The 16,452-nt window shown below is 40.6% G+C and overlaps 1 protein-coding gene across 2 annotated transcripts in view; it reads right to left on the bottom strand.

The window, feature by feature from the left end:
* LOC124154004 overlaps positions 1 to 16,069 on the bottom strand; it is a 259,170-nt gene extending 243,101 nt beyond the window's left edge. For both annotated transcript variants that reach the window (XM_046527473.1, XM_046527474.1), the window contains exon 1: positions 15,555 to 16,069. The gene's annotated coding sequence lies outside the window, so the exon portion shown is untranslated. The remainder of the gene's footprint in view (positions 1 to 15,554) is intronic.
* Between the last annotated feature and the right edge of the window lie 383 nt (positions 16,070 to 16,452).

Genomic DNA, 16,452 nt, shown 5'->3' with positions numbered 1-16,452 from the left:
GGGCAGAATCTTACCCCAGGTCAGACGAGGCAGTAGTACCACCGTTTCGCTGTCATGCAAAGCTTTAGGGAGCGAGGAGGATTAAGGTGTTCAAAACCTCCAGAAACGTTTGTCATTTGTTTGAAATTAAGTGTTTAGCATATCTTCTCCCCCCCCCCAAAATCATACAATTTCCTTCGAGTATACTTCCTGAAATTAATTGAACTGCTGAAAATAGATTAATGGAATCGATTTCCTAAAAATAATTTCTGAGTGTTTGAAAAATGCTCTAGTATTTCCCGAAAAGTGTGCTAGCGATAGAGTTTATGCCGTGAGAATCTACGAGTTGAGAATTCAGGTAGAATACATAGACACCAGTCAACTCAGCCAAAAGCAGTAATTTAAAAGCAAAAATGGTGACAACTAATTCGAATACTTACATTCCTTGATCATTTATTTGACGTAAACATCTTACGGCAACACAGAAGTTTAAAAACCGTCAATTCACATGTGGAAAAAGTTGCTTCATCGTAGGACATGAGTTCATGAGTACAAGGCGAGAGAATAACGGGGTAGATGAACAAAATTGGTCGCAGGTGGTTGTTGCGCCACGAAAATATTGAATTTGAGCACAATGGTAGTCTCGCAATGAATATAAAATCGTACGAAGTATACAAGAAGTTACAGAGAAAATGGTACATCCCCATTATATATTCAATTAGAATAGTATCAGATGCGGTACTAATATCATGACCCACAAGACTACAAATTGAGCAAGAAATGGGGGGTTAAAAAAAGTAGAACTCTATGATTGAAGTACTGACTGTGTGGTGAACTGGGAATATATGTACTTTTCATGCGCTTCATTCAAGCATTAAAATCTCTAACTCACGTTTTTATAGATGTGAAGGCTTTTCTCCTATTATATTACCAATCATCAACTTCAAAAAGGGGGCAATAACCTCTTCAGACTGAAAATAAAGATGGCTGAAAAATATTAAGCCAAAATTCGGCTTCCTCTTCAATATCCCGCTGGTTTCATTACAAAAACTAAATCACAAATTCATTCTACACTCAAAAAGCTTTATAAATAAAGACGAACTGAAAGGTAGAACTCGTCAACGCCTTTGAGAAAATATACATAGATAAAATGACCAATCAATAAAATACGTAAACATATACCATGAATTTCATGATACTATGAATTTTTCAGGGAAAAGAATAGGACGTGTATATTTTAGGGCTGATATAGATTTATTAGCCATATATCCATTTTTTTAGGTTCGATATGGCAAACCGGAGAGTACTAGTAGATTTTATCTTCTTACGTTTATTAATGTTATTTATTTAGGTATCTTAATTGTTATTTATAGTTATCGCTACTCATTGTTATCTTAAGGCCAATAGAACTGAAAAACGTTAACAAAAAAAAATTCGTAATTTTTTTATTTTTATGATTTCGAGAACATCTAATACAAGTAGATTAGCGCTTCAAAACGCGGATACCCATTTGCAAGTAAAATAGAGAAGAATGAGTGGACTTAAAATCTTCGGACACTTTTCGACACTTTATTGAGGCAATTTACTTCTTGTCTTCAAACCAAGTGACGGAGTTCCATGAGTCCATTATACCACGGTGTCTCTTACAACGCTAACGTGTGTATCAGAATACAAAGTAACCGCCTTATCTTGGAGAAAGAGCGGAGTGACTTGACATGACGAACGTATTGCGGGGGTGAAGTATGCAGAGACTCAGTTCAGACGCTATCTTTCCATTTGTCACCTGTCCGGGTTGCTCTCGCGTCCCCAGGATATTATAATTCCTTATTATTGCCTTTTGGTGAAAAACAGGAATTTTCCAGGATTATATTCTCACAATGCTTTCGGTAACCCCAGAAAAAAATCCCTAGAAAAATTGACAGCTCAATAAAATGTGATAAACTTGGGGTTCTAAGAAACCACAGGCTCAAATGCCGTGCGAAGAAATTTCTGTTTTCCCATCAAAGTTAAAACACTTTGTGCACGGTAGTTTCATGAAGTATGGGATACATCAACAAGGGACTTGTTACTTAATTTTACATGATTTTAACTAATATTTACTCTCGTAAAATTTAACAGGTTGAAGGTGTTTTTCATGTTTATACCTTTGTTTATTAAGCCTAGAGGGCAGGCAAGCCACTTATTGAAACCTGGGCCGACTGAAAAAACTTTATGAACAGTGTTCTTATTTCAGGAAATGCGAAGTAAGTATTGATAAATGTCTGGGAAAGAAGGAATTGCATCCAAACTTAATTTGTAATTTTGGAAGTCAACAGATTTTAGCGAGGTCAAATCTCACATATCAAGACAAATTGCGAATGTAAATACTTTAAAAATTGGGCTTGGAACTGCTCAGCGATATAAAAAAAATGTTGTATTTAAGAAAACACTCATGTGAAAATTTAAAATAGCGGAAAAAGTTTTATTAATGATTTGTATAATATCCCAGACGAAATGAAATTATTCTCTTAGGAAAAATATCATCATACCCTTGTAGAAAATATATTTCGTCCATATAGAAAATATTCTTTTGCGATCGGAAATATAATTTCAAAACCACACTTATCCTTCCTATTAGATTTAATTGATAGATCGTTTGCACCTGCCATTAAGGTAAATTCATCTTGGATTATAATTCGAGGGTCTTCTTGGTTCCTTTAAACATCATTTTTAATATCCTGAGGGCTGAAGCTAGATGTCTGCTTGGTCCGGTGTAAAACCCGACTAGAACTTATTCACGCAATCCACCGGGAAAGGCTAATACTTTGCCTGCAGTTGAAGAAATCGTTTCAGGCTTATCATGGTCGAAATCCATTATATATCCGTGATAAAATATGAACAACAAACGGTAATTCCCACATTTAAATATATAAATCCACCACTGACCATGGTTTCGACACTGTATATCATTTTCGTGTCTCGATAATTACTTCGAGTGTAGAAACCATGGTCGGTAGTGGAATTGTAAAGGGTGGAATATAACATAACATGGTATTATACATAGTATATTTTATTATGTATATTTTCATATGTTATATTGTTCGTATTTTATCATAGCCTGCAGTTTTAGTTTGAAAAGTTGGATCGGAGTACACATACTTAACCTCTTGTATTACACTAAGAAAGACATCGGTTCTGAATCTATAGCATTGCCGCGATGAGCCCTGCAATAAACGCATTCCTCCGAAGTTTTTTTTCTTGCTTCCCACGGGAGACATAATTTGATTTGAGCACGTCTGTCTCATCTAGAGGATATTGACCGGGTCCGCGTGCCAGACAGCCCAACTCTAGTGGACGCCGCGGTGTCCGCGTGGTATGCGAGGAGTAACGCGCCTGAGCGTTCCTCTCGGCGAGCTACGTGGTGGCCGAGGAGGAAGGAGATGGAGTTGAATAAGAAGAAACACGCACCACGGTCGTGGCATTAGCACCTCCGGTCTACCTCCGAATGACATCGGGACCCCAAAAAGAGTCCGACACCACGCGCGAAGGATACCGTAATGAAAATACGATATCCTCTTAACGGTAGCGATCCCTTGAGAATCGAACGGGTCGCCTCCGCAGCATTTCCCGAAGGAGACCTTGTTGGTCTGGAGTGGTAAGGGGGTTGTCCATGAGTCGCGGTGGTCGTGCCTATAGGCGGAGATATGGAGGGGGCAGTAGATTATGGAGGGGTGGGGAATGGAACGGGTTTGTGGGAGGAGAGGGGGATGATGGGTAATGATGTGAAGAGGACGAGGGGAAGGGTAGGAAATACTACCTTGGCCACAGGGTCCAGGTCGAGTCGACAGAAACTTTTTAAAAAGCGAACGTCGGCTCCAACAAGGGATCCAAAAGTCATGTTCGCGTCGCTCCGACGGAATTTAAAAACCATAGGCGGGTTTCTAGACGAAATGTGACCTCCTGCCAAGTCCAAAACTTGACTCGAAATTGTGGAATTCTGCCAAGTCTCGAGGGTAAATACGAGTAAAACCATTGGTCGGGAAGTTCCTAAAGGCTTGGCTACGCGGTACACTAACATCTACGAGTTAATGTCTAAATGTATGAACCCATGAATGAACACGAAAATGCACCTCGTAACCACCCAGCTTGAGTATGATAATGCATTCGTACATGTTACTTTCCGGTCCACTAAAATCATTTATTCGTTCACACATTAATTCGTACGTGTAAATGTACCGAGTAACCAGGCTTTTAAATATGCAATCCTTTCGATAGCCTTAAACCAGCAATTCCACTGTCTTCGCAGCGTTTCAATTGTTGGATTTAAATCACACGTATACGAAATAATTTTATTAAGTTAGTTAATTAAGAAAATAAACAATACAAAAAAGTTTCTGAATGCAAGTAAAAATTTTGGAGGCAGGGAAATTTCTTTAAAGCACAAACAATATTGCAACATACCTGAGATCATCTCGGAGAAATTTCACGTACCGCAACTGCAGTAAATGCATTATCATTCCAAGTTTATGGCTTCTAGAATACAGCTAATATATGTTTATTATGATAGGCAATGAATCGACGGAAGCAAAATACCACTCCAAAATGTCTTTGTGGAATAATATGTTGAGTTATCCTACACCAAATTCAATATAATTAAATAGAAATAATACATATCATAATAATTATAATTACATAAGTGTGATTATTATATAAAATGGATTGACCGTGTGAGTAACAAGGAAGTGCTAAGGAGAGTGGGAGAAAAGAGAAGCCTCCTGAAAACATTAAGCAGAAGAAGGGACAACTTAGTTGGCCACATTTTGAGGCACGATGGTCTGATGAAGACAATCGTTGAAGGACAAGTGGAAGGGAAAAAGGGCAAGGGACGGCCCCGAATGAGTTATATAGGACAGGTTATAAAGGATGTAAAAGAGAATAAATATGTAGCTATGAAGAGACTAGCGGATAGGAGAGAGAAATGGAGAGCTGCGTCAAACCAATCTTAGGATTGTTGACTAATGATGATGACGATGATTATTATATTATATTATGATTATTAGTATTATTTATATTTAACTATCTTAAATTTGGTATAAGATAATGAAAAATGCTCGCTAACTCGCGCGATTTCTAGGCTCCCTTCTAATAGATACATAATCATACTAAGTGATCGAAGGGAAAATCGCACGGAACCAATGAAAGCCAATTAAGTTGACAAAGAAGTGAGAAAAAATGAGTGGAATACGTGAACACGACCGCACTCCAAAACTCACGAAGAAATATTCATTTACGTTTGCCGATGCATCTAGGACCCTAGGGAGTTCACTGACTGATGGACACGATGAGCTCCCTCATTGTTCCTCCCTATTCTTCGATCTGAATCGACCCACGGGCGAAGAAGGCCATTCAGCTCAGCGGGGAGGGGACATTGGAAGAGGAAGAAGAAGGCACGATCGACCTCTCAATTCATTTGCGATGCACTCTCTTCGCTCAGGCATCACCTATAAGATAAGCATCGCGTTTGAGATTCCACGCGCCACCCCACAAAAGATTCTCGCTGCTGGAGTTTTCCCCGAGGAATAAAAGAAATAATGGAATAAAAAAAGGACAACACTGCCTCCGACTGCTTCTCGATTCTTTATCGAATTTGTTCGCGCGTTCGCCACGAGGTGAGAATGGGATTCGAACATGTTGAGGCGGCTGAGTTATTCTCTTCCACGAGCGCTGCCGAAGCGAAGGACTGAACTGAGGCTCATCTTTTACGAGGCTGGGGAGGGGGGTTGTCCATTTCGTCGTGGCCAAAGGGGGACTGCATAGAGGAGGCCATATTCCATCCCTTATAGAAGGTTGATTTCTGTTGCTACTTCGGTCGCATTTTAATCGGTTTTCAATAATGTCGATGATGAGTGCAATACGATCCACTTTTATCCAATATTTCAAAATATAATGTTTAATTGCGAGGAACAGCACTGAAAAGTAATGAATTTGATAGATCACACCTAAACGTGTATAAATTTCGGTTGATACCCCTAATCATATCTTATTTCCCCGTGAAACTCGGATCAATTTGTCCGTCAGCGACACGAGTGGCGACTTTAGTAAACTCATTTATATTCGCGATGGGTGACAACATTGTTAAGCTATCATGAGGGTCCTCATTTGCAATATTCGTGGTCGTGGCCCTGCAGCCAGCGTAGAAGCCATGCCAGTTTCGGAGCACACCATTCGAGTTTGAAAGGGACTGACTACCTACAAGGGAAGAGTAAAACTAAAAAATAAATGGAAATTACTGGTCCTTCGTGTTGATAGACGCTTCCGCGCGGCTTGGCTTCAGGTTTGGAGTGTGACCTGAAGACGACTGCTGCAACGCCGGCGAAACTGTCGTACAAAGACGAATCAACGTGGAGTAAAACCCGGAGTCTTAGCTGCGCCTACTGGCCCATCATCTTCGTATAAAAACTACACGCAGTTCTGCAATTTAACGCGAAAAACGATTTTAAATTTAATTTAATGAATCGACTTTTACGAGTTTTCAGATTTTTCCTGCCGACGAACTTTTTTTTCACTTTCATCATTGAAAATTTTAGATCCGTAACCCTTACAGTTTAGGCTGCTGTATCAATCACCCAATCAGTTAATCAGTTTGCAGCTTTTGTATGCAGGATTGGATGTTGTTTTCATGCAAATTTAAAGGACCAGTCTCTGCTCGTGTTGGGTTGAATTTTACTTTCAAGAATTGAAACTGCATGAAAAAGGTTGAAGATCGTAAGTAATGCTATTTGAAGGTCTGTTTATCCTCAACGTAAATAATAGGAAGGAACAGAGTACCATGACGATGCATATTTATCCTTTTCGAAGAATACTCTTCCTGTCCCAACGGCAGCACTTAACTACCTACTGAAAGGAATATTCTGATTTTCGGCAGCGATTTTTCCAACTAGGTTGTGATCCGCTTAAGACAAGAGTGAATTTGTGCAGAGGATTAAATTGCGCAAGTATCGACTGCCTTAACTTGACTGACTTAACCCGCTGCAAGAGTATTGCGATATTCATTTGCAGGTGTGAACGCCCATGCAACTTTTTTCAACTTCCGCAAATGTGTCTGCAGAGGCGTTCGCACCAGTAAACTATGTCACAATCCAATTGCAGCAAATACATATGTAGAGGAAAACTTTTCCTCGTGCAATCTCACCTACTAATGAGGTTGCACTAGTAACTGCGTGGTTAGCTTTATGCAGATGATTGAGTAACGATTGGTCAATACGGCCCTTATGCCAGCGGATCACATTACCATTAAAATGTGGCAAGAAACTCATGCAGTTAAGTGACTGCTGTTACCTTATCTTCTTGGTGTAAAAAATACATATTTTTTAATGATTCGTGCCGGGTTATGTAAATTAATCTCAAACTTCTATCTTTTTGTAAACAATCTTAATATACCAGCTGAAATTCGGCGGTCAAGGGGGCAATAGTTTTGCCAAATAGGTTGACAGTACTGAAAGTACAGTAAGTACGGAAAGATAATCATTCATTTGGCTGAATTAGAATACCCACAGCGGCACTTTAATTTTTTGCCCGTATGTAATACGTAACAAAAAACTTCCTTGTTCACAATAAAAATGTACAAGTAATCCTAAAAATACTTGGATATCTAATTAATAATTGGCAAATTTTCACGAAGAGACTAAGATAGAGACTAACATTAATAGAGAGAAAAAACAATCCGTTAAAAATCACCACTTGCGGATCAACGGTCAAAAGTAATTCGGGAAAATTACTCGGTAATGGTCGGGAATAACATTTTAGTTCATTTTTACCTCCAACAACTGTTGCCCTGTGATCTTTTCCAGTTCTCAAGATTTCGCAAAGCCGTAATAAAAAGATAATCACGAGACAAAAAACCGAACCGTAGATTCCACACCTGATACCACTTTTACCTCAGACAATGAGCATAAAAGGACACGACAGAAACTTTTATGGCATCGCCGCAGTTGGAAAGGCATTCCTCGTAAAAACAGCTGATATCGCATCAACGAGATGATTACAAAAAAACAAAGCCTCTTGAAACATTTAGGATCGGAGAACGAGTGACATAACATGTTGGGAGAAAATCTAATTTGTACTGTGAGTTTTTCTTTCTAGTGAAGGCGACTGAAAGGTAAAAACCAGCAGCAAGACAGCTTCCATTTTTTTTCTTCAGGGCACACGGTTCTTTGTTATCGGTCACGCTGTCTAGAATTCATGTCAGCTCCCGTGCCATCAACGTAGGGGCAACTGAGCTTCCTCCCCCTCTTCCCATTCAAGCTAAAAACTAACTGTACAGCGCCTTAGAAGTCAGGGAAGCAATCAAAGACGATGACGACATGGGTGGCGTCGAATAAAAAACTACTACTCATGAACGGTAGCGAAGGCCATCATAACGTCTTTTCCTTCAAGACAAGTCAAGCCTCATCAACTCGCGCGCTACATTCGGAAATTAATAGTAATAAAAATCTTGATCTCGTTTGTGGAGGCAACAAATATGTGGCACTATGCGATATTCTCGGAGTAGTCTACACGCATGCACGCATAGTACTACAAACCTATAATTAGTACAATGAAGCCCTAAAATTCCCTCTTTCCCAAGCTAATTCCTTCAGTTTGTTGACATTCTTTTTTTCGTGTGTCCTTATTTATCCATCCAACTCTGGGTTTTTCTTCTGGGACTTTTCCTTTAATTTTTCCATCTATTATATTCATCATGTATTATCGGATTTCCAGAGTGGTTTATGACCATCGAGAATAGCATCACTAGCAATATTTGTGAACAACTGAAGCGCTACTTATTTTTAATACCCTTCAGAGTAAAGTCTAAAATTAAAAGTAATTCAAGGTAAAATAGTACGGAGGCGCCTCCTGAGTTTTCATAAATCGGATATTTTGTCCCATAAGAGAAAATACCGGAAAATAACAATTCAATCTTTCTAAAAAAAACACCAAAACAACTACTAATCGTTTTAAAGGCGTGAAAGCCATCACTAAAATCCTATGCATCATAGTATGCTTCAAACCAGGACTACCTAGCAAATTTAATGTAGCAAAACTAGTTATGGAAGAATGTATCTATTGATGTACTAAAGTTATAAGAAGGAACAATTAATCCATTAGATCCAAAAAAGAAATTTCAACTAATGTTGCACTTTATTCAGTATGATAATTTTCTCAAAAATAGAAGATTATAGAGAGGCGAGAGTACGCTTATCAACAAAACAAGTTAATTTTAGACTAAAGAATGTAAAAATGCTAATGAATGGAGTATGATAATACATGGGCACTCCAATTGCACGAACACCCACTAAATACTTCAGAGCAAAGGTAATAAGCAGTGAGTTAATATCAATTTACAACCTCGAATGAGATTCGCGAGTGTACCAGTCTGCGGAATGCAACATATCACACTCGTAATAGGTCTCCATTTCCGAAAAGCTGGTCTGAACATCGACGCGCCACGACAGAACATCCATTCCAAAAGGCGTCTGCGCCGCCATTTCCGGTGGAGATGCAGAGAAAGCATTAGAAACGGGGCTGTTATTCCCGACTGATCTACCGTCCTCGTCTTACATATTCATGGAGTTATCCACGCGAAGAAGAAAACAAAGAGAAGCGAACGGACGAGAGAGAAACGGGGCTCGGAAGAATAGAGAAAGCACTCGCCAAGTCAATTTCTAATAAATCCACTCGCGCTAAGTAACACACTCCCACTCGTGCCGGTGCCTGGGGAATTGGAAGGGTTGCCCCTAGGAAAATACCTCGCGACTCGCAGTCCATAAATTTTTAAGGGAAGGAATTTCAATCAACGTAGGGCCTGGCTGGTGCAACATACAGCTCAGCACGTGAGAACTCCGCCCCTGCGTTAATCAGCGACAAATCTCCATTTCTATGGCTTCGTTCCAGGATGACACAGCTAGAATGCGTGGGACTAACTGATTACTGACGTTTCCTAATATCTGAAGCGATCTTCTTCATTACTGTGTCTCACATCAATGACGCTTAATGGATGAGATTTAAGCGCTCGAGTAATCACACCTGGACTGAAACTCCGGGGGCGATGGGTCGAATTTCTAGGGGTGGAAAGATGATTGACGATAAGAAGATTGAGTTAGTGTGTGTTGAAGGAGAAAATTATTTCCAGCTACACCCCTTCTTAATTGCAATCCGCAAAACGAACTCGGCCTACGTGCTACTGAGGATCTAGGATCTTTCTACCGAGCTGTACCGAGCATTATCGATTACTTTGCATTAAGAATATACAATACAGCCTTTTTCATTTTCTTGGATTGCTTAATTATAATTATTAAAACAAGCTACGTTTTCATAAATCCGATAGTATATGCCTACCTTTCACTTGCTTCAGCTGATAAATCTTCAATGGGATGTTTATCATAACTTGGCAACTTTATTGGTAATTTATATTCATGAAAATGTATCACAGTCGGCAAAGCACTTTAAAGTTAACAGTGCCTATTCAATTCGTTCGACTTACGGCGGGCTATCGCGCAATTCTATCAACTCGAAGGCAAGAGACCACGGGCACTCACGTAAAAACAGATGAATTATTTCAAATCAGCAACTGGAAAATTTAATAATATTGCCGTGGGATTGCACCATGTGGTAAAATACATTGTTAGGAATGTATTAATACCATAGATATTACCGTATAATCTCAATAAAATTAAAATTTCCATCACAGAATTGTAATCATGCCGAAGCACTGTGACTCAATTTCTTCATCAAATTCCATTGAACAAGCATATTTAAAAAATCCGGTGAGCATGCAAGAGATAATGTTTCAGCTTGCGCTTGGTAAATTTTCGGCATTCACTTTTCCGTGACCCTGTGGTGAGAATTAGGGCCTTCCTTTCGAAAGCAGCATCTGGCAAGCGAAGGTGACATTACGGCATGCAGAGGAAGCTATAATTTACAGCTTCTCTACCAGTGAATCTAGTGCCATTGAAAGAAAGGCGACAAGATACGAATAACAGCAATATTTCAAGGTAACGAGAAACCAAGGTGATAGCTACTTCCAAACAAATTCCAGATTGATCTGACCACGGATCCATATTAATTTAACGAAAACATACCAAATGTGTTTGCGGAATGCATTTCCATATCATGGTTTTCCCACCTATTTACCAAGTCTTGATGGCAGTAAACACGCATTCGATCCACGGGAGTTTATTTATGACTGCAATGACCTTAGAGAGGGGTTCAGAAGTATAAATATTACGTTAACGTTCTCTAGATAAGCTTCAAAAGAATCAGGTGTTGTGGATGCTTTATAGAAGCAGTGTGGATTTTACGAAGAATACAAAATCATGGAGGGCACACTGGTAGACGAACCTACGCATATTTAGTGGAGCTAGCTCGAAAATACCACGCTATATGCTTTGCTAGGAATTTCAATCATTTCTAAGTATAAATAGTTACCAATGTAGTATTTTCGTATTGCCCAAGGAATGTATAAAACTCTTTCACAAACAAGGAACTGATCCTGATGCTAGCAGGTAAATCTTCAATATTTGCAGAAGAAAATGACGTTAAATGCGTAACATAATGATAATATGTGACAAAAAATTATTGAATGCATTAATTTTGAAGAAATTTTTTCTTATCTCGCTCTATCAGAACATTAGGAAGAGAATTTCGTAGCAACTTGAAAAGGTAAATAATTTTATCGATCCATTAACTGCATCATTCGCGTGTGTACATAAAAGAGACGCATGGAATTTTTTTGAGAATTTTCTCTCAGTTCGATTTATCAGAATATTAGGAAATGAATTTCTCAGTAACCTGAAAACATGAGGAATTTTATCGATCACTCTCGGTTGTGCATAAATGAGAAACTTATTGGACCCGATAAGCTCGTCAACAAATGTTATCGTAGCTCTCTTTTTGTCCGGAGTAAGATATCCTCCGAGGCGATTCTCTAGGAGGACACGAGTTTTTTTTTCTGCGATCGGCTCGTCGAAATCGAGCCTCGAGTCTTCTCCGAAATGCAACGCCCAGGCGCGCGCCTCGACGCCTCCGGAAGCGACGTTTCCTCCGCGAGAGAGCCACGGCCCGGGGGAGGGGGGGAGGGTGGGCGGAGAGGGGAGGAGAAGAGCGAGAGAAAGAAAGAACAACCTTCTCCTATTATCGAGGGCAAGGCGGCGGCGAGCGTGCTCTCCGGCGAAGAGAAAAGGGAGGCCTGCGGGGCATCATACGGAGAGAAACACCGACACTTTCATCCGATCCCGGTTTTAGAAGCACGCGTCTCGCGGACGGTGTCTACGACTACACTCCGCACATTCCTATCCGAGACTCAGCCATACGCCATTTACGGTCGTAATACATCGCTTGGAGTTATTTGCGGGAATATGGAACGAATCAACGATTCTACGCACACAATCCCTTCTATTGACTTCCTTCCTCGTTGGAGAAGGTTCTTCTACGCCCGGCGAAAGGCTAACTACAATACATTGAGATATAAAAATAATGTATAAGTACTATCATAAATTTAAAATCTACAAAATCATTCTAAACATCCATTCAGCGCATTTAAATTTTGTAACCTAGTGTGCTATTTAAAGGAAGGATGAAAACACAGGCAGGTAGTCTTCGACTATGTACAAAAATCCTAATCCTAAGAAAAAAAGCAGATAGATTGTATACCCTTAACCATTGACGGATGACAACGGTTTTGAGTTTAACTTCGACAGATACTTACATGACGAGTGATTTTGCAGACAAAGTAATTCAGCAATATCCTGTATATTTCAAATTCAAAGAGACGGCATAGCGCCGTTTCATTTATACGGTAATGAAAAGTATTCATCGCAATTTTTATTATGTGGCTTCAAAAGTTAACTAAAATTAAGTCAATAAAAAAAGCGAGAAGTTATTATCTCCAGGTCTATCTATTTATCTTCAAAACAATTTTTGACCGTTAGAAGTATGCGATAGTGTAGTAGAGTATTATATGATGCATGGGAAAAGTAGGTGTAAATTTTTTCATTATTTTACAACCAAGAAAATTACCAAAGTGAGAACACTCTCTCAGATTTAAGTGCTTGTCCTTTAAATGAGCCAGCCTCTAGTCTTCTGTTACCTAAGGCGTTTTGTATTATCTTGAGTAAAGGAACTAATCATGGAAATAAATTCATGAGCTTTCAGCCGGGCACATCACAGATATAATGCCATTTTTCCAATTCTATAAATGCAGTCTCATCTAATTTGTCTATCTACATAATGTTATAAATTGTACTTTTTCAGTAGTCCACATCCTGAAGCAATGTTCTTTGCGGTGTTTTTTCTGTCACAACGCATTTCTGAATCTTTAGGTAGCATTTCCTGATTTGTGTTTAACGTGCACCTTATCCATAAAAATTTATTTTTCTAGAGAGAGAGTTCAAACACTGCTGAAAATGCTAGTGAAATTATCGCATTGACAACTAACTTGGAAGAAATCAGGCGTTATCCTAGAAAAAAGGTACCAATATCACAAAAATAAAAAAAATTGAATCAAGACCCGGTTTAAGCTTTTTACCGTGTCCTTAAATGGGTACATCATGTCAGCTGAAATAGCTAGATAACAAGAGGGGCTGAAGATGCTGTAAAATGCAAGGCCTGATTCTGAAATTGTCAGATATTTGATTTCTTGGGAATAGAATCCTTTTTAAGTACGCCGAAAATAAGTGGTATAAATGAGGAAAACGGTGGCGATTTAGTTCGTGGGAGGTATTGCGGCAAAGAGGAAAACCCATTCGGCTTAGCAGCTGTCGAAGGTTTTTCTGTGACAGCGAGAGGGGAGAGCAATACAGGTTGCCCTTCGGATTGATCAGCTGCTGGGCTCGGATACAGAACCTGCAGAACATTCTCGCAGTCTGCCTTGGTCGAAAGTGGAGGTGTCTCGTCTGTTCTCCAGGCTTTTCTCTGCGGCTGTCTTGACGCACTGAGGAGACCAAGGGAGCAGGACGCCATTCATCCGGGATGAAGTTCGAATACTTCCAGGTAATCTTTAGGCGATAAGAACCCGAGATTACGCCTAGATGACCTTACATGACCGCACAATCACCCGCGTCTTCCATTTGACACACATCTTTACTACCGCGTACCATCCGGGCGTTGAAGTCTCCGGCAACGGAAAGTCGTTGCTTGAGGCAATGTGTCAGTCGGTGCGCGGATTACGTTAATTTCCTTATTGCAATAGTAAAGAGGACGAAATGATATGTACTTCCATTTTTAAGACCTTAAAATACAAAACTTTCCGCTATTTACGTATGTCAATGAAGAACTTCCGAATATAATGCTACGAGACAAGTGTGGTACAACTCAAAGACCCTACTTCCATCGAAGAGAACCATATACACTTCTTGAAATATATCTGCGTATATAATAACTCACAATGAAGAGTTATAGGAGCGATACCACAGTGAGAATGAAAATTCAAAGTGAAAGGGTTGATCAGGCAAATTTTCCATGTAAACCTGGCATAATCGGTACGGTGCCAATGATACATAAACTCATGGTAAGTGTTAAAACTACTTCTTACGAGCATGAATGAATAATAACGGCGCTAAGAAGGACGCCTACTCGATAATTATAAGGAGGAGAGAGGGTTACAAAGGGAGGGGAAGACTGCAACGCCCACTATTAGTTTCATATGACTTCGAGCGCGCTCGAAAAGATCATGCTCCGCGGATAAGAATTTGAATACCTACGTCTTTCGTAACGACGGCGAGAAAATTTAGGATCGAAAGCAGCGCGAGAAATGAGAAAGTTCATTAGGCAATCTCTCTCTCTCTCGGCCGATCGCCGCCAATGCCTTCTTTAAGTCTCCGCAGAAAAAAGGTGCGAACACAAGGATTTTTGCATTGATGATCCAATGGAAAGAGAATGTGTAATTTAAAGAGATAGACGGCTCCCTCTTCGTGAGATTCCCACACAACTCTCACTTTCGCCGATGGAATCTATTTCCCTGAAGTCGCAAAGGAACCACGCAGAAAACAATGCAAATGTGAGTGATAGTCGGCCATTCTATCACCAATCTTTTCAGTTAAAACTACACTTTTCAATACGCATTTAGTACGTTTTCAATTCTCCCTTAAGTGCAATGAAATAACATTTGATACTTTCCCGGCGAATTCTGTGGGTGAACTTCTCTCGGGATTCCCACCGCGTTAAAAAAATTCCATTTCTGCCGACGTTTCGAGCTCTGACATGGGGCTATTCCTCAGGGCTAGTTTGGCTATGGTCTCCTTAAAGTACCTTTTCAATTTTTTCCATGCCCGCTGACATTTGAAACGAAGTAGATAAGCCTCGAGGAAAAAACCTATCCTATCCGAAAGAGAAAACACCATATCTGACTGGATCGAAGCACAACAAAATTCGTCTTAATCTTGAACTAGCCAAACTCAACTGATAGGAGACAAAACAAGTAATCCTTGGAACTAGTCAGACCGCAACCGTTTTAAGATCCGTTTCAGGAGGACCATTTTCGCGTCTCCTTGACATTTTCGAAAGTCCGCGACGGTGGAGGTTTGGCCGGGGATTTTGTGAGGGAAGAGAACACACTTTACCTTTCAAAGTTTTTGTAAATCCTTAAGCAGCTGCTGCGGCTGGCGCCAAGTCCTCGTCGGGCTTCGAACTGAATTCTCCCGCGCGTGGGCGATCCTCGCGAACCTTACAAGGGTGCGACGACGTAGACGGTCTCCAGGCACAGTCTTATCCTCGTTAAGGTTAGACACAATCCAAGGGGAAATTTTTTTTACGTAAACCGTTGCACTTTTAAGTACCCCTTTCTCTTTGAGTCACGGATCGCGAAGTCGGCGACAAAATAATCCATGAACACACCGAAAAATTATATATGGCACTTAAATATCCTTCTTGAAGGAAACTTCAAAACACTGAAATCGGCACCTTGTTAGCCCAAAAATTTTCCACCGAATCTTTTTCTCTCTCCTTTTTTTTTCTCCTCGCGGCGACGTCGGGTGGTTGGCTGATTTTTTTCCCAGAAGAAAAACAAATCAGGAGAAGGAGCTGCCGGACAGGAGTACGCGGCTCATCCGTGCTACACCGACGGGGACCAAGGGCCTACTGGAAAGAGTTGTGGGCCGAGGGAAGGGAACAAACAGCTCGTAAGGGAGGGGTTCTTCAGGTGGGTGGGGAAAGAAGGGGATGGGGGAGAGATCTTAAGGGGAGGGGGCGTCGAATGAAGGTGAGAGCGAGGGGATAACGACGGTGGTGTCGGGGGATGGGGGGTAGGGGAGAGAGGGGAAGGAGACTGAAAAGTTTTGCCCGGGGAGAAAGGGAGAGGGAAAGGACTCCTTCCCACACTCCCTTCCCGCGGATGAGGGAGTGACGTCACGGAGCTCGCGGGTGGGTTGTCTGCAAGGAGGCCTCCTAGGCGGTCGCGCTCCGGTGGCGGTGGGGGAAAGCGAATGGCGGCAGGCATCCTACTGCCACCTCGCGACGGTG

The sequence above is a fragment of the Ischnura elegans genome, chromosome 2 (assembly GCF_921293095.1).
Source record: "Ischnura elegans chromosome 2, ioIscEleg1.1, whole genome shotgun sequence".
NCBI classification, from domain to species: domain Eukaryota; kingdom Metazoa; phylum Arthropoda; class Insecta; order Odonata; family Coenagrionidae; genus Ischnura; species Ischnura elegans.
This window is presented reverse-complemented; position numbering and strand designations above follow the sequence as displayed.